The sequence below is a fragment of the Neopsephotus bourkii genome, unplaced genomic scaffold, assembly GCF_033783945.1.
Source record: "Neopsephotus bourkii isolate Nb327-2 ecotype Australia unplaced genomic scaffold, CSIRO-AGI_Nbou_v1 NB_1358, whole genome shotgun sequence".
NCBI lineage: Eukaryota > Metazoa > Chordata > Aves > Psittaciformes > Psittacidae > Neopsephotus > Neopsephotus bourkii.
Genome location: NW_026901837.1, coordinates 3,177,593 through 3,200,497, shown reverse-complemented (window position 1 = coordinate 3,200,497; position 22,905 = coordinate 3,177,593). Strand labels below are relative to the sequence as shown.

The 22,905-nt window shown below is 38.1% G+C and overlaps 1 protein-coding gene and 1 long non-coding RNA gene across 4 annotated transcripts in view; one reads left to right on the top strand and one right to left on the bottom strand.

The window, feature by feature from the left end:
• The window catches only part of SESN1 (sestrin 1), a 77,243-nt gene that overhangs the window by 17,554 nt on the left and 36,784 nt on the right, over window positions 1-22,905 (top strand). The gene's annotated exons all lie outside the window — the stretch shown is intronic.
• LOC133219446 (uncharacterized) lies at window positions 11,591-17,066 on the bottom strand. Of its 2 annotated transcripts, XR_009727441.1 has the most exons (3): window positions 16,320-17,041; window positions 12,248-12,403; window positions 11,591-11,803 (listed from the first exon to the last, which is right to left on the bottom strand). It is a non-coding gene; the product is annotated as an uncharacterized LOC133219446 (long non-coding RNA). The 2 variants fall into 2 exon arrangements; XR_009727440.1 differs by having other exon boundaries at window positions 11,591-12,403; window positions 16,320-17,066.

Below are 22,905 nucleotides of genomic sequence, written 5' to 3'. Positions count from 1 at the left end.
TCTCTGTAGTGTTATTAGATAGTGCATCAATATGTGTTTTAAAACCAAAAATGAAATAATGCACATAACAGCAGGAGTTCACCTCTTCTGAACACAGGAGACATGCATTCCCATCTATTATAAAACGAACAGAAGATCCCCCAGAACCAAACAAAATAACCCTCCTTCCCAACCATAGTGACATTCTAAGTAGTTGAAACCACTGGACTCAAAAAGACATTTGTGAAGAAAATCAGTCTTCTGAGTATGTCTGATGGTGTCTTCTGTGGCTGGCCATGGCAACAACATGATAGAATGTTGTTTTGTCGTGATAGAGTCAGAAAATATTAGCATAGGTACTAGAAGACAATAATAGCCATAATCAGTCTGTTTTCTTTTTCTGAGTGACCTAGTAAGAGGGGGAAATGAAATTCTCTGAGAACTTAGGTGAATAACTCCTAACTTTAATAAGGAGTTTACCAATGAACAGTTTTAGATTAGCATATGGCTGCTGACTAATACTTTAAACTGAGAGATTACAAAAGCATAGATTCTAGTTGAGGGGACTGGGCTGATATTTAATGTTTCGGGACTTTTTAGTTCATATGAAGCAAAACTTAACCAGTGAATGAGTTTAAGCTATCTCTAGAATAAAATCAGTTTTTCTGCTGAACCTTTAAAATCAAATCATGTGTGGTAGTGTTGCTGTTTGATAGCTTTTTTATTTTATTTTATTTTCCCTATTACAAGCAGAGTAAAACTGCTGCATTGTCCAGGCTGAGTTTTGAAAAACCTATTTAAATACTGTTTATTGTCTCCTATTATAAAGAAGGATAGTGGAAAAGATAATTCTTTGCCATTAGCAGTTCACGCTTGCTAGAAGAAACTACATTATTTGCTCTGTGACTGTGGTCCATTAAAAAGGACTTGCTCAGGCATGCTAAAAGGGACCTTGCACAGTGAAACTTGCTGGCTGCTGTGCTGCATTTTAGCTTCTCTCCTGCTGCAGGTAGAAGGGTGCTCTCTACTCAATAAACCCATGGCGGTAGGAGTGCCCCACCAGACAGCATGTATGCTCAAAGTTTTACTACCAGGCTCTAATGTATCTGAACACAGGTGGTGTTTTGAATTAAAGAAGGGGGGGAAAGAGGGGGAAGTGCTGGAGCTTGTGGCTTCTTAGATGAAAATACTCTTCAAATTGCTTCAATTCCCTTACTATATATGCAACTGAAAGAATTAGCTTGTATCTTTGAGGCGTTTTCCTATGTAATACTGTAATACTTCTTACAGCTCTGGATGTGCACTGTATAGCCTCCTAAGATAATCTGAATGGTAATTCAGCCGCTTGGTGTACATTTAGATCATGACTGTGACCTTAGTGTGCAGTGTTTTCATTGACTGATTCGTCCCTGCTTTGTTTGTGGTACATAGCTCATGGTAACAGTAAGAGGTGAGGTTCTGCAACAGGTGGAACTGAGGAAAAGGTAACCCCAACAGAAGATTTCCCCATAATAATAGGATGTAAACTTGAAAGCTGGAATCATCTAGGCAGACTCTGCTTCTGGTAGTTCCTAGCATCAGAATGGTATGCTTTCCAAACTCGATGCTTTTATAATACAGGGTTGGTTTGTTTTTTAATGGAGTAAGATACCTTAAGATTTGTGGCACTTACAGTCAGCAACATGGGGATTCCTTTGTCCTGTATGGTAATTACTCATCAAGGCAAAGGTCCTGTTTTTCACTAAGTTGCTGAAAGACAGTTCTGCAGCCCAAAGACTGTAGCTGAATTCAGAAAGCTTGTGTTTATGTCCCAACTCAGATCTTCAAAACTCAGGATACTTCTAACCTTGTAAGTAAAGTCAGTGAGCAGCTAGGCAGAACTCCATCAGATGTTCAGCCATGTGTAAGAGCATTTGAGTTTTGAAAGTAGGCAATAGTTCCACACCTATGCTCAAACTTGCTCTGGATCCAGAGATTAAATGTTTCCCTCTCTATCTCCTCTCAGAGCTCGCGGAACATGGTGTTCTCGCAGCTTGTTTATTGAAGAACTATCAGATGGGCTTTGCACAAAACAAACCAGAGCTACTCCTCCCACTCCTGAGTAATAGCATAGTGGTTAGAGCATTCCCAAAGAGTGAGGACTCTAGGTTCAGCACCTTTTCTGCCTGAGGTGATTCGAAGTCATGCCTCTTGCATGCCTCGGCTCCCAAGATGAGAGGATTGGACTAGCTTTTGCACTCACTTCTGGGCCAGTGAACACCTTGAGGATTACATCTAAAGCAGGACTAGTGCAGTTGGAAGTGCTGACAGCGTTGCCATCATTAAATAGCTTAAGTTTGTTTAGGGAGGGGAAGCTGAAATCACCTCAGGGTTATTAATGAGTTGAACTTGGCCTCTCTCTTGTTTAAGTGATCTAATAGCTGAGGTGAGAAAGCCAGTCTCTGGTCTTGAGGTTGTGGTCTTGAACAGAAGCAAGTACCTTCTGGTGGGTGGTGGTGGCTAATTTAGGTGCCTTCCAACTTGACCTACAGGTTTTTGTGAGTGCTAGTTAAGGTGTATCATCCACCTCAATTGTTATATAACTAAAATAAATATAACTTGTGTGTTTCTTGTTGATAAGACCAAAGTGTGATCTTTGCCAAGAGATGCAGGCACTGAAGTGCTGTTGTCTTGAGTATCAATGGACTTATTTCTACAGTGTAAAATTTGACCTTCCACTAAGATATTTCTTCCTTTAAATACCATTTAAAGGCTACTACACTAGATAATTAAACTACCTTTGTGGTGTTCCCCTATTCAAGTAAGCAGGTTTTGCTTCAGTCATGGTCCCTTCTGAAGGTTTGAGAGCTTTTCTGTCCCCAGTAGATCTCCAGCCTTCTTCCAGTTCACATCCCCCCACACTTGAGGGCACTGTGGTTTCATTGTTCCTTTATACTTAAGTAGCTCTACAAGCACTTAGGGAAGGTTTGAACTAGAACTGGGTATCTCTTGAATAATTCTTTTGGGAGTTTTCTCTGTCTTTAGTTTTGGAGAAAAATGTTATGACCTATAAATTTACATTGAAGGAAAAGAAAAATAGTTATTTAAAATGAAAGACTTCATAGTAAAATTTGGCACTTTGGACAGTAAATAATTGGTCTCAGGTGGATTTGCAACTTGCTGTCAAAACGCAGGTGCAACAAGATGTGTGTAACCTGCACTGCTGCAGCTAACAGGCTTACAGAACCAGCAGAACAGTCTGAAGGGAGCAAAATAGTGTCAGCAAGTACTGTACACTGTGTTGATTTTTAATAGAGTGAAGCTTAAATTCTTATTGAAAAGAAATGTGTATTCTTGTTGCTATTGAAGTTTTCCCATGCCAGGCTCTTTTACTTGACCGTACTGTACAGGAACTAGATCATTACCATTAAAAGAACCTGAAGTTCTTCCAAGTTTGTATTCAGGCCAAATGAAGTAAGCCTCTAGCAGACATGCAACTAGATGGCTTAATGACATATTAAACGTGCAGATGCCTTCTTGTTTCTTATCCCCTAATTATACCAAACAATAGGAGATGCTTCTTCAGCAACACTGTGCTTCAACTCTGTTTAACAGAACTTCATTCAAACATAAATCTGTGTGCAGTTGAAATTTGTTCATAGTGGATGGCCATGAGCATCCTGAAATGCCAGAGATTCTGTGAACAGTACTGTGAAAACCTGACTTACAGGGTATGCTGCAATACTTCATACTCAAGCCTTCTGATTTTAGGGTAACTTCACATGACTGCATGTGAACTAAATTACCATGCACTTCCGAGTAGCTCATCTGTAAAAACTGACTTGTCTGACTTACTGTGTAAAACATGTCAAGCAGGGAGCATACTGTCAGTTGCTGTGGCTGCAGTGACAAGATTTTACTTGGAATACTGTGGTAAATGGATTGTTTGCAGTTGTGAACTCACTCTGGTAACAGCTCTTATTAATGTTTACTTTGTCTTCTGTGTTAAAACATGCCTGCATGCTAAGGCATATATTCCATCACTTTTGAAACTTTTTCTTAAAAGATTTTTGAAGAGGAAGGAAATGTAGCAAATGCCAAACATCAAGTGGTGCTGTAGATAATTATTGGTTTAATCTATTGGCAGTAGATTAAAGAAGGTGGCAGATGATGGCTGCTTCTTTCCCTGTTTTCCCACAAGACTGGGCTAGTTGTTTCCCTCACCTCCCCCAAGTGACATGAATTAGTTACACAATTCCTGGGGTGACTGTTTAGTGACCTCCTAGTTGTAAAAGCTTTTATGAATGTTCAGAAGCCTAGAGTTATAAATACAGAGCTTCAAAATGGTGCAGGGTTTTTTGTTTCTGGAATAGCTAGCATAAAACTGAAGGCTGGCCTGTTGTCAGGCTAGCAGGCTTCCTTTGTGGTGAGTCCTTCCCTCTTCTGTAAAGTTTTAATCTTCAAATATCAAACGGAGAAACAAGCAACAAAACCAGAGGAAAACAAAACCCAGTAGCTTTCTTTTTAAGATTAAGTTATTAGTATCCTTGAAAGGAAGGACAGACTCCATTCAGTCCTTTGCTTGTGGATTTTTGCACCTAGCATGTGGAACCAAGGGAATGCAGCAGTTTGTGCAAAGTAGAATCTAATGACATTGTGCTTGTGTAATGATCCACTGCTTGATTTCTCCCTGCTGGAAATCTGGGAATCTCCCCAGTCTAGACAATGTACATTTATTAAACTATTCCGAATTGGCTTGTTTCACTGTGGGCCAAAGATCTTGCTCAGTCAGGCCTTGTTATTAGACCCAGTTGTTTGGGTAAAGGGTGATTATAGCGACTTGAGTGACTATAGTTAGGCCTCTGCCTGGACCAAACAGAGTCCAGAAACAGCAGAGATGTAAAGAGTAAAAAGCTCTCTGGGCTCCTACAGTTCACATTGTCTGAATGCTGGCTTATGAGTTTTAACTTTTAGAAGAATTATAAGCTGAAGGGGAAAACAGACATTTAACTCTGGCATAAGGTTTCATGGAATGAGGAGATGGTCCATGCTCTAAAAATCCCATTGCTTTTAGTAATTCCTTTTCTTACTTAGGGTAGAATAATTTGAGATGCTCTTTTCAGTTTATGACAGTCTAGCAGTTTGCATTTCTGGCTCAAGATCCAGCCTTTTGGAGGCCAGAGGCTTTTGGGCTCATTGCTTCATGTCAGTTTGGAGCCTTGTCCAACAGGGCTGGTGAAATAGCACCCAGAATCAAGCAGGGATTGTAATGCATCCTACTGGCTTCTATGAAGATAGAGCTGAGCAAGTCTAGTTACTGTTTCTGGAGTGGGAAAGAGAGGTTGGTGAGGGGGATCAACACAGTAGCATGTGAACTTAAGGGAGTTTTTTGGAAGCTTGTTCAGTGTTACCTCTCTTTTGCTGGTACCCTTAGGTTTCCCCTTTCAGAAAATTCTGTACTCTGTGAAGGCTGTGAGAACATAAAGCTTTGAGAATATATTAAAAACTAAGCAGCATTTTTCACTAAGTTAGAGTTTTATGGGAGTTTAAATGGGTCAGTAGGAAAAGGTATGAGGAAAGACTACAGCTGCTAGCAACATAATAAATGTTGCTTTAGAATTGAGACACCTCTGGCTGATTGTTTGGTGTTCTTGTCCTTGAAAAGTGCCCCGTGAAATATGCAGATTTCTGTAGAGAACATTTTTTGAAACCTTTTTGCCTGTTTTAGCCTTTTAATAGTTCAATTACAAAATGTCAGGGAGAAAGACATTCATTCAGTGTTAATAAGACAACCAAGTAGTGAATCATAACCCTAATGCCCATTTTGTATCAACTGCCAAATAAAATTGTATTACTGGACAGAAGTAGCGTATATCCTGCTAAGGCATAAGAATACTTGGCAGTTAGCGATCGATCATTTCACTAAGCTGTACAGCCAGCAATCATTAGGGGAGAGTGGAGCCTGCAAATGTCAAATTGGCAGAATCTGGAAATGAAAGCACCTTGGATGGTAAAATCCATGCAATAAATGTCTTTATACCTAGGTTAACTGCACATTTTTAACCAGTGACTGTGTGTAAATGCTGTATGTCCATGTTAATTACACTTGCATGGTATTCTTTTTGTAGCCCTTTTTTGCACTTCACACCATCAAACTTATCAATGTTTTCCATATTAATTTTCTTTGAGGTAGACCATCTCTTATTTTTGATTTGCAGACTCCATTTTCCATCTTAGCAGTCTGTGCATAGATCAAATTCATGCCTGTACTTGATGACTACCATAGTTAAGAATATCCTAAGCTGAACTTCTTTCAGTCTTTCTGTTCCCTTGTCTCTCATCAAGTCTTCTTATTGCTCTTCTTTACAACTCTGCCATCATCTTAGTATTTTCCTACAGTACTTCATGCTGCCAACTGATGTGTCATGAAATCAACACATTGTTTTTTAAACATCTGTTCAGCTCTACTGGGACTTACTACATGAGGCTATTGATTTTTGTGTTGGCTGTTCAGACAGAATCTTTGTGTGCCTATAAAGCACGTAACATACTGGGCCTATATCAATAACAGTCCTTTCAGATTGCACATACTTGCATCATACAGGATGTGTGGCTGCAGTAATGCATCCCTCTGACGCATGGTAGCATAACAGGAGAGGTATTGCTGAGGCAGGACATGGGAGTGGGGGTGTGTGTGTGAGGAAATAAAGCAAACAAAGTTTAACTGTCTGAAATCCAAAATGAAAGAATGAAGTCACAATTTAGTTGCAGCTCCTTGACAGAGCATGACAACACAGCTCTTAAGGGCTGAAAGCAGACAAATGTAGTAGTACATTTTTAGTTGTGTGTGTTTTGGTTTTTTTTGTTTGTTTTCCTTCTGGGTTACTTTGACGTGTTTTATTCAAGATGCTTGTGCAGAGCTTTTTTGCACTATTTCTCCAATGCTTACTGGTGAACCAAACAAAAACCCCTTGTTAGCATGACTTAACTGTGTTTTGTCTTAACCATTAGAATATCATTGAAAATGTCTAGTTTGCCTGTCTGAACACAGAACACAATCTCTGTCCTGGAATTCTTCCTGAAGGTGCTAAATTCCTTGAACAATCTTAAAACTGATTTAAAGATTAAAATACTTTCTAAAATGAAACTTACATGATACTGTAATATAAACTGTACAAACAGACAATTCTCTAATGAAATTATTTTGATTTCTTCCTAAGAGATTACCCCTTTGCTGTGGTTATTTTGTTGTTCAGTCATTGTATTTGAAAAGTTTTACAGTGAATCCATGAACTTGTCAGCTGCAAGTTCTGGTAATCAAAGCCATTGTAGGTAGCCTTTAAGATCGTATCTTAACTTCTGAGGGCTTTTCCAGCTTGGTATTACATTCCCATTCATGTGTCCTGTTGAAAGATACTTCAGTGTGTTGGTTTGTTGTAAGAAGGGACTGGAAGTATAATGGAGACTTTGATCTTTCAAGGACTTGGCACATCAGTGTTCTCACGGGCTTCTCCAGACTCCTTACCAAGAAATCTTCCCCTGGCTTTTCTCCCCAGAAATGTACCTTCTGCTTCTTTTAGTAATACTGAAATGGGCATAACAGTTCTGGGTCTGGCCTGGGAGTACAGATGAGTTCTGTTCCTGGCCCTGTCACTCCCCGATTTGTTGTGTGATCTTGGATGAATTAATAGCCCTATTTCATCTTGCTTATCTGCAAAATGGAATTAACACTCTTGGAACTTTACAGTAATTTTAAGTTATGCGAAAAGCTGCTTGGATAAAGACAGAGAAATGTTTACTTGACACTGCAATACTTCCAGAGAAGTTTTATATACTACTGCACTTAAGAAAACAGAACAAAGTTCCAGATAAATGGAATTTGGTGGAAGTTATCTCAAATAAGAGCTGTAATAATTTCTTTTGATATTATGAACAGGCAACCTACAGTGCTGCTATTTGCCTTTTCATTTCAATTTATTGGCATTTCACTTTTAATTTACTTTCATTCACTTTTAATTTGCCTGAATTCAGAATTGGCTAAACATGGTCAAGCTTTCAAAGAAACTGAATGGAATTTGAAGGAGAGAACTAGAGTATGAGTAATAAAAGGAGGTGAAAATAACCCTTTTACAGTCTTTGAATCAACATGTGCTTGCACTTGCTTTCCTTAGAATCCTAAAACATTTGAAATTGGTGGTAAGGTAGATATTTCCATCAAGGCACCGAGCTTTTTTTGTTGGCCATTGAAATGTTAGCTAGCTTTGAGAAGTCAGGATACAAAGAATAACATACTGAAATTATAAGAGAAAGCAGGATTTGTCCAAACTGTAATCTGGCCAGAAATTTTGGGCTTAATTTAAGTCAAGAGTGGTGTTTCAAAACAAAGGAAAAACCCCATTGCTTGTCTCTTCAGTTTAGAAATTCGTAGTAGGTTTTAGTGTAAAGCATTCCTTTAAAATTGTGACCTTTGGTGCCAGGCTCAGTTGGCATACATTATGCTAGCACAACCTCAGCATAACTGGAAGATAAGCAAGGCTTGTATGTTAGGTCTTTGTATATTTGAAGGGCATAGTCTAATAAACATACTCTGCTTGCATGTTATTCAGTGGCAGGAGGAAGAAAGGTGGAGAACGTCATCATCTTAAAACCTGCTATCACTGAAAGGTGACCTTTTAAAAACTGTACAATCAAGCTATGATATGCTATACCTTTTCTGGAAGGTGGATACAAAATTATAGTAAATTTCCACAGCTGCTTACAGAAGTTCAGTGTTCAGTTTGAGAATGAAAGGACAAATTAAAGCCATGTTTTCACTTACATAAATGTCTTCTCTTATGAAATTCACATGTACTTAATGTAGGGTGCCAGACAGACCACTGCAGCTGTTTAAAATAGAAAAGCAAATGGAACAAATAGAAAGATTTACCACACAGCTTGATCTCTACCCCTGAAGCAGCCATTCATCATCAGCACTGCTGAGACAAACAGCAGTTTCCCTTCGGAGCTGCGATTGGGCTTAGAGAGGTGGCAGAGCTGCACAACAGCCTCGGGATTGGCTGGGCTGGAACACACCTCTCGAATCTGTTTATCTCCTAAAAATAAGATACGATCTTTTACGTTTCATCTAGAGATCTTTTATCTTGCATTTAATATCCAAATAAAGTTGAATGAGCACAGTTAACCTCTTTGTAACAGTTGTAATGCTAGAGCTAAATGAGTAGACTGAGTTGAGGGGGTTATTTTGGGGGTGTTTTTGTTTTTTTCTTCTGAGTACAGTGGGGCCTGTGTGAGTTGTCTAGATCTGTTTTGTATTTTTCTGGGTGGGTATGTATGGTATTGAAGAACTTTCCTGCGTCTTAACTAGAGCTGAAAGTTGTTTTTCAGATTTCATAATGTACTGACTTCAGCTTATACTGAAAGCAGTTATTCATTTAAAACTGTTTTTATGTCTGTTTTGTAAAATTTTGTTTACATTTGCAATAATGTCTTGCACTGTTCCTGTAAATACCAACTTACCATTCCTGATCATGTTTTAGTGAGCTGTGGCTGCTGCTGCTTCCCCCCCCAATTAATAACTTAAAACCCTGTGAAGTCCTTTGTTACAATAACTTCAGACCATAACTGTATTAAGAGAGATTTGATAAACTGCAGTGAATGTTCCAGCTGATGAAGTATCTGCCATAACTGAATACATCAGAACTCATTAACTTACTTCTTCTCAAAAAAAAAAAAGAAAAGAAAAAGGAAGAAAATTATATGGAAGTAGATAGGATTTTTGTTGTGGTTCAGATGAGATGCATGCAGAACCAGAAGGCTGTGAGAACCTAGTTTGTGAAGCAGGAACTTGTGGGGTTTATCAAGTAACAAGGGTTTGAACAAGCACAAAATACAGGAACATTGACCATGTCTTCAGGAGGAAGAGGAAAGATACATAAGAGAATGAGAACAGAAATGGATTGGAGGGAAGATCAAAAACAAGGGAAACTGACTGCCAGAAAGCTCTTTAAACCCAGGTTCAGCGCCCCCACCATCCACCCTGAATAACTGGTTTTGCTTCTGTTATATTTAAATATGGATAAAGGCAGAAATTGGTAATATTTAAATTGCCAGTCAGCTTTTGGTTAAGCACCTATATTTTCCTCATCTAAATAGAATCAACATTTTAAGATTATCAAAAGATTCGCCTTGTTACATTATTGGTGCTGCTTAACCAGTAGTGAACATACCATTCTTAAATATTTGCACCCTCGGTGATGGTTTTATAAGCTTCCACATTATCCCGTTAAAATTCCTTGCTCTTTGGAGTGATGAGGAAATAAAACCTGTGCTTATGGAGGAATTACCAGCAAAGAGATTCTAAATTCTGTGATGCACAAGTGTCTTTGTTTAAATTCTTAACCCAGAAAAGTGACTGAGAATAGATTTCCTCAGAAACTTAAAAAGTAAATAAATATTTAATTCATCAGCTACGAATGGAGGAGTAGAATGGGAATGGTATGTGTGATTTCTAATTTGTTGTTGTTGCTAATTATAAGCTATGTAACAAGCATAAGTGAGAAGTGACTTTTGCCATAGAGAAAATATTTTTCCTGTTGGATAGGAATGAGAGAGCTAGCAACATTATTTCTTTTATGCTCACTTTAATAACTGGTGAGTGGAATATATCCTTAAATTAGTGTAATTAAGGATAGCTGTGTCAACGGGGGAAGCTTGTTAGCTGATGCAGAGGTTCCTGAAGACTGGCTTAAAGAAAGGGGTTTCACTTGCTGCTTACCCCATCCTTAGTTTTTTTTTCCATGTAAGCTGTAGGGACTCTTGAGAAGAACTTTTTATAACTATGCTTTACTGCTGATAAAACTATTTAGGGCTTTGTTAATTTGCCAGCATTATGTTTGCATGACCTAGGTCTTGGTAAGCTTGAAGTATGCATCTATGATTTCTTTCTAGGCTTTAAAAAGCTAGTGAGGAAATCCTCAAAGTTTTTATTTTGTTATTTTAAGTGACACTTTCTTAACCTCAGAAAATATTTGCTGATACTAAGTTGGTTAATAAAACTGGAAGCTGGTAGCAGAGGGCATCAAAAAGTGTGATTGGATCACAGATGGCGTTTTGTACTGACAAGTGCAAGACAGGCATGTAAGGGAAAACAAATTCTTGGTTTACATAATGTGGTGGGCTGTGCTCTGTGTTTACTACTCAGATCTGTCTGTTCCATTCTTGGTCAAATAGCAGACAAAGCGTGAAATAAAGAAGCATTGTAACAATTAATCCCAGGTGTATTCTAGTTAAAAAGAAATAAAAAAAAAATAGAGTAAGAAGAAGGGTGAATAGAGGAGTGGGGCAAGGAGGACCAGAAGGAGGGAAAACATTTAAACTAAACAGAGAGCCAGGGTGGAATAGAATAGTGAAGTAGTGGTATGGCACATTATTAAATCAATAGTGTTGAGAACAGGAACAGTATTTCTCTGACTCCGCTCATTTGGAAGAATACAGAGTTCTTGGTGGCATTACTGGGTGGTAGCAAAATGAGCATTGCAGGCAAAATGAGATGCTTTCTTTTAAAAGGTTTTTTTCCTTCCCGAAGAAATACATGTCAGATTTTGGCCATGTCCATATGTAAGAAAACCAGGAATTACTTACATTTGTTTTACTCTAGTCTAAGAAAATTATTTTAAGTCTTCCATTTTAATGTTAGATCACTTTGATAAAATGTTAACGTGGTTTGGTTTTGAAGCTGTTGACTCTGCTGTAGGGAAACCTCTGTTCCTCAGTCTACTTAGTCCGGTCTTGGCTCCCAGCAGCCTCCCAAAACAGTGAGACTTGTAAGTTTTATTTCCTTCTGGTTCTTCAGCCTGTGGGATTCATATACTACAGTCATTTCTTTTTTCATTTAAGATTCTTACATTTACAGGTTTTTCTAACCTGGGCAATACATATATGACTAAAATCTGTTATGAACTGACAACACTGTGTTCTGTAGCATTTCATCACATTTATGTTATTAAATGAAATGGAAATGGCCAATTGAGTAACACTGCACACAGGCAAAACCAAGTAAACGTTTAACGATGGCTACAGTGGTTTGTAGGAATGTGTTCATGTTGATTCTAAATGGCCTTCTCCCTAGTCTGCTTCAGAACAAATGTAGCATATATATATTTTAATATATTATATTTTTTTTATATAGATGCATATGTATATATATTTGGAGTCCTTGCTCTTGGCTTGTCTTTGCATTTGTCTTTTTTAATATCTTAATTTTAATCTTGGAAAAACTGGCATGCGTGACATACCCACGTTTAAACAAAAGAGATGATGAACAAGCCTCTGTTTGATGTGTTTCATCTTATCACCTCAGTTTAGTCATGAGGAAAAGATGGTGGAGTGATAGAAAAGACGGAAGGCATCCTCATTCAGGAAAGCACCCATCTATTGTCTAGTGAAACTGTAAAGGAAGTTGCAGTGGTTGATACGGTAAGCTAACTCAAGAGTAAGAACAGCAGATGGGGAAGGGCAGGTACAGATGCTTGGCTGGGAGAACAGAACTTGGATTGGTTGGGTAGCTCAGAGAACTGATTAATTCCTTATGCTGAGAGGGTGCAGGAGTTTACAAATAATAAAGATAAAATTAAGAGGAAAAGAGTGCAAAGTCCTCTTGTGTGTAAGTTTCTTCTTTTAAATCTTCAAGGAAAAGGTGAATTTTTAAAAAAAGTTGGGATTTTTTTCTAGAAGATAGAGGCCAAAATTTTATCCTTGAATGAGGGAAATGTTTAGCTTCAGTTATGCTCACTTGTTCAGGATCTTTTGTCATGCAGCCCAGGGAACAGGCAGACTACAAACATTTAATGAATTCTGGAATTTAATTTCATGTCTCCTGGAGGTATTAGGAAGATATCTGTTGTGTCAGCAACTAAATGCTAAATAAAGAAATAGATTTTATCAGATCTTTAGTGACTTCATAGTAGATGTGTGGTACCAATTTCAAAGCTTAATCAAAGCATCAGCTTCATTAGCTAGTGCTAACTATTTCTTACAATGAGGAATCTTAATCTAGAAATGGAGGTGGAAGCCATGTAAGAGTTAATTTCTTCAGGCTAGCTTTTGGAACAGCATGTACACACCTGTTAGAAGGTGAGACCTGACAGGAGAAAACCAGAGTTTTAGTAACATGGCATGGAGTGTTTGTACATGTGTGTGCACATCTGTGTATATACACACAAAAATAAAACTGTGAGTTATCTCTGTGGGGTTAGGTATAACTTATTCATAATACAGTGAACATTTCAACTGGGGAGAATGGAAAGGGGGGAAGTAATGCCTGAATATACCAGCAGTCTGTACAATGTTGTGGATAAGCATGCATTAACAGCTCTTGCTTTGGTAGGAGAACATTCAGAGTTAGAAGCTTGCCTCAGTAGTTATTAGAATTATATTCCCTGTACTGTGGGGCATTACACTTTCTGTGATAGCCTTTTGTTTCTTGTTAAAATAAATCATAAGCCTGCTCTGATAAATGACAAAGCAGGAAACACCTTGGTACCCTCAGTGCCTTAAAATAAGAGCTGAAAGTAATCTTTGCCAAAAGGAAGCTGGTAAATAATTGACTCTTGCACAGAGGGATTGGACTGAGTTATACCATTCTGCTTCAAGTGGAAACTAAGGCAAATATATGTAAACAGTTTGTTCAGTCACTGTAAAAACTCCAAACACTGTAGCATAAACCCCCACTTCGCTTGTTTTTACTTATGCAGGCAGATGGCTGTAACCTCTCTGTATTGAAAAACGGAAGGAAAAGAATGAAATTCCCTGAAGTAAGTGTACTTAAGAGTAAAGAAAGACTTAAAGCAGAAGGTAGATTACAAGTGGCTAGTCTAATGTTTGAGGCCACTAAATCAAGGCTGGAGAAAGCACTGAGTAGGGTTTGATTCAGAGGAAAGAAGTGCATGATTCAGTAAATTGGGTTGGTTGGCTGGCTTATAGATCAAATAGAAGATGGAAAACACCTTGCATCAAGGTAGGTTTCAGTGTTTTTGCAGCTTCTAGGGCTTCTTGGGTTTTGCACCACCCCCTCCCCCTTTAACCGTTTTTACCTATTTTTTTTACCTATTTACTTATAATGCTCAGAAATGTTTGTCAGTCTAAAATTTCAACATCACAAATTCTCCATTTTATCCACAGCTATAAACGGTAGCAATAGAAGTACTTTTGTCTTGTTACTATAAATTGGGGTTATAGCTATACCTATATCTCTTTCTAAATTAGCATTGCTTTGTATTGCTGAGGTAATATTATATGCAAAATCTCTACAGATATGCCCTAACCTTTCCTTGGAAAGGATTGTTAATGACTTTGAGAGAATCTGTCAGTTTTTTGCAGCAGATTTTTTTATATTTGAAGGCAGCGGTTGAGCTACACAAGAGGCCTTTTGGGGTTTTTTTTACCATGACTACCACTCAGATTTCTCTGGGGTATAAATCTGGAAAAGAAGGATTTCCCTTTGCGCGGTCGCATGCCCATGAAAACTTTGCAGCACTTACGGGTATTGCCTAGCAATAGGAGGCAGCTGTTAGATCAGTTGTGAGAGTGGACGTGTAGGGGGGTAAAACTGGGCTCTGTCCACAAACCTGCACTCTAGTCATGTAGTCATGGTAGATTTTCCTTTCCCCTGGAGGTGAAATGGGGGAAAAGTTAGAATATGGGTATAAAATTGCTGTTCACCAGAACTTCTGATTCTAAGAGCCTGTGATGTGTGAAGAAACTTCTGTTTGTGCCACAGTTTCCAGGATTGAAGCTTAGTGGGGTTTTATGCCGGTGCTGTTTGTGTTTGAAATCACTCATGCAACCTGAATTATGTTCCCTTGAGTTTTGACATTGTCCTGGGCTCAGCAGTAGCAGTCATTTTTCTCCTTCAATTACACAGGAAATGTGATCCTCACCACAATCACTGCCCGGTTAAATTCTAGAATATAAACTAAAATTTTAGTCAAGGGCAAGTTTAGCATTTTCCCCTGTCCAAATTATATCTTCTGAACTTTTTGATGCAGGATATTATATGGGTTAGGGACTTTCAAAAGTTGAAAAAGGGAAGTTCCTGTACTTGTGTACATTGTCTCAGCTCTCTGGTGGAGCTCTGTTTCATTGTTGGAGTCTATTTATGCCTTCCTGCAAGTTCTGGAAATGCTGAAGCTGCAGAAAACAAGAGCATGGTTCTGAGCAACTGTACAGCAAGTTCTATTTTAATCACTTTCATCAGCTTTATCCTACAGTAAAAGCTGTGTACTGTATCTCTTCATCATGGGGAAGGAGGGGGAATTTAAGTTGTAATTAAGCCCTATTTTAAAAATCTAATTTACATATGAAAATCAGAAATATGAATATGTTACAACCTTTCCTAGGACTGTCAGAGCACTGTGAATCAATAAATGGTAGGCTGAACGGTTTTGCACTAGCAATTAAAATACAAGCCTATATAGTATTACACAGTACAATACAGTACTGCTTCTTTATCCACAGACTCAGTATTAGGAAAAGTATGTGAAATGTTAGTTTGCTTCCTAGAATAACAGCACTGCAACGTGAATTTTTATGATAAGTAAAAAATTCAGACCTGCTCTGGATTCCGGAGGACTGAGTATTTGATCTCCCAGGAATTTTATATTGGCTGGTTGAAGTAGTTTGACTAGGGAACACCTATGCAGTGTTGGCATTGGTACAGATTCTAGGGTAAAAAATAAACCAATAGCCTGACTGTTTAGCAAAGTTCAGAGTTGCTCTTCCTAGGTAGGTTGCATATGTTCTTAGCTTCCATGTGAAAATTAAGTCTTGTCCAAAGCAGACAACTCCTGGTTGGCCTGTTCAGCTGACAAATACTTGTAATATGATGACAAACACCTTGTAATACATGTATGTCCTAGCTCAGTAAGGAAGTATTGCTGCTAATGCATCCCCTGGATAATAACAAGAATTTAAAATTCAACCTTCAGCTTAAAAATAAAATAAGAATGTTTACAGCATTTAATTGGAGTCCAGTTAATATGAACTAATGTTAAATATCTACGTTTAAAAGCAATTATCCAAAATACCTCAGAAAATGATGCTTTGCTTTTAATGTCATTTGCTGTACTATCACTCAGGCTTCTCCTTTAGTGAACCACACTGTTCTGCGTAGGAACCACACTGTTCTGCGTAGGAAGCACTGTCTATAAGACATCTGAAGTTCAATTAAAGTGTTATGAACACTTAGAAGCAGGATTTTAGAGGTTTTCATAATCTTGCAGTTTTAGAAATTCATAATATTAAATTGAAAGCTGTTGAAGTGGCGGTAAAGTAACCAAAACATTGAAAAGAGGAGCAGAACCTACCTTAAAATACTGTGAAAAATCCCCATCTTATAAACAGGCCCTTTGTCTCAGTATGCTTGGTAGAGCGTTTTCTCTCCCAGAATGTTTCCCGTGTTTGTTAGATGGCTCAGCTCCAGAAGTGCTTTAGCATAGTCAGCTTGTTCTTTTCTTGTATGCCTTTCTGGTGACATTTTCATTCTCTTCATTAATTCAGGTCAGTAATGTGTGCCATATTATAATTTCTTACTTTTTATATATATATGTATACATTTCTTCACATATTTAAACTCCTCCACATTCTGTTATTTCCATATCACATATAGAACAAGCCTTTATATTTCTTTTATGTTTTCTGAGTTCCATGAACTTAGAATTTTATTCAGGCAGAAATGAGACTTCAGGATTGAGCTGCTCTAGGCCTGGTTTTTTTTTTTTTTTGAAGGGCACCTTTCCATATTACCCTCTGTTCTGTGGATTTGTAGCACTCTTTTAGAAAGATGTGGTAGATAATGCATATGATTCCAAATACTAAGTATTTTACTACTGAGATTGATGTAAGATGACCATAGGCCTAGCTGGTATCACAATTTTACTCTGAAGAAATTTGGGATCTCCTGTTATTTTCCTGCATGTGACTTCAGCTCCAGATCACAAAGTTCTTTCCGTAGCCAGTTTCTTGTCTAACATGTACCACACTTAACTCTGTCTGTGGCTCCTTTTCTTTGTATGTCCCTCCTGCATTCTCCTGCATCTCTTAGCAGCCTCTGAAACCTTGATAACCCTGTATTATTATCACATCCTTTCATTCTTATGTTTGGGGTCTCTGTTCCCCAGGTCACCATCCCTTAGGACTCCTGAGTGTTCCTGTCCAAGCTTCAGTACACATCCAATCTAACTGTAATTGAATTTAAGGGTATATATGGCTTGATTTCTTTTAACACCACAAATATCTTTATTCACAGCTATAGAGTATGAGTGTATTCCGTCTCTCTCAACTTAGCTTACTCTGACATGTCTTTCAAAACAGCAAAAAAGTCCTGAGGTTCCCCTCTTGTGTTCTGTGAGTAAATGTCTGGGTACTCTGGAGTCATATATGTATTTGCAGCTTAATCTCTCATGTTATTAGATTTTAAGGAATCCTTTCTACAGTAATGCCTTAATTTTAAAACATTTGTTATGTTTAACTTAGGTTCTGTTTTCCAAACACTTTATAATTTGACATACAAAATGTCCTTATAATTATTTTTTTTGACAACATAGTGGCAAAAATATTGAGACCTTAAGCCTGGGACCTGTAAGTTATAAGCATGTCAGGTATGCTGTTTTGCTGTCACAGAAAAGGTCCAGCTGTGCTGGTAATCTTAAATTTTCTTAAGCAGATAGGCAGCATGGATTAGTTACACTGCTGAAGTGTTCTGCTGAGGATCCAGTAGCAGCCTTGACAAGTGTTTTGGAGTACGACTTGATGCATTGCTGGGAGATTTTGTTCTAGCAGTACTTAGAATCATAGAATAGTGATGGCCTGAAGGTGAAATTGTCACGACGAATAACCACACTTGGAAACATAGTCTATTATTGGAAATTTATTTCCTGGTTGTTACCATAGGGAAGGGAAAGATTCCTTTGGAACAGCTTGTACAGTAATTAAAATGTAAACGCTGACTATATGTAATGTACAGGGTAGGCTTAGACATGGATTAGTCAGTACAGCAATAACAATAAAATGCCTGCTTGCTTTTTGTGACATTCCTGAAAGCAAAGTGACTTTGGAACGGCTTTATCAGGCAAGTTTGAGCTTATGGAGGAACAACAGAAAGCCTCAGGTACAATTAACATAAAACATGTCAGGCAGCTTTTAGGAAAAGTGGAATATTTGTTTTCCCATAGTCTTTAGGACCAGATGAGTTTAATTTCTTTTTGTACATATTTCGTGCCCTGAGCCTTCTCAGGAGGCAACTCACCGTTTCTTCCCGATGGACAGTGAGCATCTTCTTACAGCTATGTTCGGTTTTCTCCTTGCACCTTTTCTCTTGACCTTTTGAGTTTTTTACTTTCCAAGTCTTAAAAGTTCCTTTCTTTGTGGAATTTAAGGAATGATTTTTATGTGGCCATTGCTTTGAGGCGCCCTGAAGTATTCTTTCTTCCTATTTCTGCATCAGGTCACTTTTGTTTTCAGTTCCTTTGGTTCCTTTCTGTTGCAAAACGCATAGACTAGGAAGTATCTAATGGAATAGCTGAGGGAAAGGTGTTTTAAGACTGCTAAGCCATGTTAGAGAATGGTGATAATCTGATTTGATGTTTTGTATATGGAGGCTATGGAGTTTCGTTTTTCTCCCAAAAGCTGAATATAAGAATATCTTTCTGAAAAAATATTTAACCTTAAAAAATTGAAGCAGTGATGCACATTTCCTATAGTAAGAGCTTTCAGAGTTTAATTGTTCTTGCTAATAGGAAATGATATCCCTGCAAGATACATTCATGTAATGTCAGTCTCCGTTCACTGTAGTTTTCTATGAGCTGATTTAGGAACCTAAAAAAAATCTCTCCCCCCCCCCCCCATCTTCTTCTCCTTTTCAGACATCTTAATGAGTCTTAGGGGTATGCATGTATATAAATACATATGTCCATATAGGTGAAAATAATGAAGTAATCTCTCAACTTTCTCTTTCAGAGTTTGCCTAGACTGAGGTTTTTAACCTGTGTATTAAGGGGCCCCTTTTCTTTATCAAGCAAACACGAGCCGTAAAAATCTTTCCAGTACTTCCAGGTAGTTTTAACACCAGAAAAGTCATCCTATTCTTAAAAAGTCAGATCAACATAGTGTATATAGGAAAGGTGTTTGTTCTACCTGATATTCCTAATTTTATGCATTTTAGATTGAATTACCCTTCTAGGCACTATAAATGCACAGTAGAGCCTGATTTGCAGTTCCCAAATGTTCTTTTTGGAGACAGTGATTTCCAAATTACTTTCCCATATGGACATGTTGATTATTTATTTTGTCCTTATGTGTGTGATATCTAGCTATATAGAGCCCACAGAATAGGGAAGGATCTTTAGAGATCTGTTACATCTACCAAGATTTAGCGGGGAAGAACCAATTATTACATCTAAACTGTGCATGAGAAGTTTATCTGTTTGTTTTAAAGACTAGCAGCAGTCAAGAATCAATCTTTCTTCTCAGTCTCCTCCTTAGATCAAATGTCATTGTGCTGTTTTTGCTTATAAAAAATCGTAGAATCCTAGAATGGTTGGGGTTGCAGAGGACCTTAAGATCACCTACTTCCAACCTGCCATGAGCAGGGACACCCCCCATTAGATCAGGTTGTTCAAGGCCCCATCCAGCCTGGCCTTGAACACTGTCAGGGGTGCTTTACTCCCTTTTCCTAGTCTTTCGAGTTATCTTTTCTGAGCATCTGACCATTTTTGTTGGTGAGAATGCAGAGGACAGCATTCAGTTGATACCTTTGATATGTGTTGACCAACAACGGGGAGTTCCTGTAGAGTAGAGCAGAGACATTTGCTTCTTCTGTCTTGCAAGCTAAATTACTATGCATGAATCACATTAAAGTTTTGTTGATTGTTTGTTTCATGTTGACCTCATGATGCCATAATCCTTTATAACCTTAATTCTTTTCAAAGCCAGATGTCTCTTACAGCTTGTTACCCTTTCCTATCTTTGTATAGTTCATAATTTCTACCAGAGAGTAATAATTTAAATATCTTCCCTAAGAACTGTGTTCTCTTTTTTTAGGTGATTTTAGAAAATTTCCCTAATTTTTCAAGAACATTTAGAAGTTCAGGTATGTCCTCTCAGGTTCCCTCAGTCCTTACAAGCTTTGTATTATATGGGTTCATAAATTTAAGCATTCTCTTGATTCTATAATGCAAGTTGCCATTCTATGTGGAACCACATTTTGTGGGCATTTGCTATGGAATCCCACGTGCTATGTCCTGCCATGGTGGCAATGAGCCATTGAGCATTCAACAGTTTTGTGTTCATATTGTTGTAGTTTCATCAAAAAGAGTTATGGTCATACTTGTAACCTCCCATATGAAGATCGGCTGAGAAAGTTAGGGCTGTTCAACCTGGAGAAGAGAAGGCTGCGTGGAGACCTCATAGCAGCCTTCCAGTATCTGAACGGGGCATATAGGGATGCTGGGGGTGGACTCTTCATTAGGGACTGTAGTGGTAGGACAAGGGGTAATGGGTTAAAACTTCAACAGGGGAAATTTAGATTGGATATAAGGAGGAAATTCTTTCCTGTTAGAGTAGTGAGGCACTGGAACAGGTTGTCCAGGGAGGTTGTGAATGCTTCATCCCTGGCAGTGTTCAGGGCTAGGTTGGACGAGGCCTTGGGTAATATGGTTTAGGGCGAGGTGTCCCTGCCCATGGCAGGGGCGTTGGAACTTGATGATCTTAAGGTCCTTTCCAACCCTAACTATTCTATGATTCTATGATACACTAGTATCTTCCTGTTGAGAAAAGGAAGGTAGAAAAACATGTTGAGGACCTGTGCTCAACATGCATGTCAAACTGATTTTTTGCTTTCTTTCAGTTGCAATTATTGCCCAGGCTATTACAAGCTGTTTTGTCGAATTTTTGGTTGTTTTTTTTTTTTTGTTGTTCATTTTTTTTCAGGAATTGAAATTCAGCTGGCTGAACTGGTTCCCGTTTTATCTCCTTCTTTAAATAAAAATACTGTGTTTCTTGTTTCTTTGGCTACTTTTTGAAAATAACACCACTTCAGTCAATTCTTCATATATTTAAGGTGAAATTAAAGAATCTCAGGCAATTAAAAAATTTATTTCAGTTCTCTCTAGCCTGACTTTCTGTATTCTGGTCTGACAGTTGGGTTGATGCTGAGCTCTGAGGGTTAGAAAAGGAAATTCGGATGTTTTTGTATGAGTGCTGTTACCTTTTTGTTATTTTCCATTCTGCTTATTATCTCATTTCCGAATTTCAAAATATTTGCTTTTAATTGCAGGCTAGAAGGACAATAGATGCTGAAATACTGGACCTTCTGAATTTGAATTTTTGGCAGTCTTTCCCCTTTCAGGGCTATGTGAGTGGGTTTTCCATGACATAGCCGTATGTCCATGCGTTGCCTATGTCACAACATCTTGTTAGGTCCTAATTGCATATGTTAATGGAAATAGCAGCTGTACCAAATAATTCAAGTTATTTTTGACTGTTAACAATATAGACATATGATAAGCAGGCAAGGATAATGTTGTTTCTAATTGGAATATGGGCACAAGATCCATAAGACAAGGATTTTTATTAAGATAATATCAGGTTAGCTTGGCCTTGATACTTGAACTCTTTAACTGGCTTGTACCAATGTTTTCCTGGAGAAGCAGCAACGTGCACTCTTTTTTTATTTGCCTTGACTTCTCATTTAGGGCTAATGAAAGAGCAGGAAGTCTGCTATGGCTTTTGTAGCTGAGACCAGTTTCCTTGTCAGGAAAATGCTTTTATTTAAAACATGCATATTGTATACACACATACTGACACGTTATGTCATGGTTAACACAAAACATTTAAAGCCAGATCTCTGAAATACAAGCGTTTTTAGCCATTTTTGTGGAAGAAGGTGTTCTCAATTTATGAATAGCATTTAAGCAGGGCACTAGTCCCTCTGTTTATGAAATAGCTATGAATTATTTACCAAAGTCTCAGGAATTTGTAATCAAATTAATTAACGTGAATCTTTCAAGCTATTTAAAGATGTAGGGGTTTGGGGCGTGGGGGTGGGGGAATGTTCAGACATATTTGAAAAGGTGAATGTTTATTTCAGAATTTGAAAAACAGCTAAATTTTCATCTGTTTAAGTTGAAAATGAAAAGAGAAATGTCCTGTTCAAAGTCAGGGAGAAAGTTCCCTTGTAAAAGAATGGTTGCGTCATGCTAATTTAAACTCTCAATAGAACTGTAAGCACATTTAAATTTTTTAGATATGTCTGTATATTTTACCTCTAATCTTTGTATTATTTTTCTATGTATTAACTAGTTCTTTACTGGGAGGATGGTGAGGCAGTGGAACAGATGTGGCTGTTCCAGAGAACCTGTGGTTGTCCTATCCCTGGCAGTGTACAAGGTCAGGTTGGATGCGGCTTTGAACAACCTGGTCTAGTGGAAAGTGTCCCTGCCCATGGCATGGGGGTTGGAACTAGATAATCTTTAAGGTCCCTTCGAACCCAAACCATTCTGTGATTCTGTGACACAAAGGAAGAAAGAAAATAATCTTTTCTTAACAGAAGATAAGCACAGCTTACCAGTGATTCCTTTCTCCTTCCTTTTCTGTAAATCCCCTTTTAATCCAGAATGAAATCCTTTTGTAGCCACTCTTTATTTCAGTTTTTCTCCTTGTGCTTATCAAGATGAGTATTATTCTCTAGCAGTCAAGTCATATGGCCAAAGACTGGACTAGAGGACCAAAAAGCCTGGAGTAAAGTGCCTTGTCAACAAGGCTACCATTTAAACCAGAGATGCTTACTCTTTTATGTCTGTGTCATATGGCTGGAAGGAGTGTGCCTTGAAAGGCAGACCTGTGCTAGAGCTTTGGCTTCTCTCATTGAAAACAAAACCTACTTGTGAGCTATTA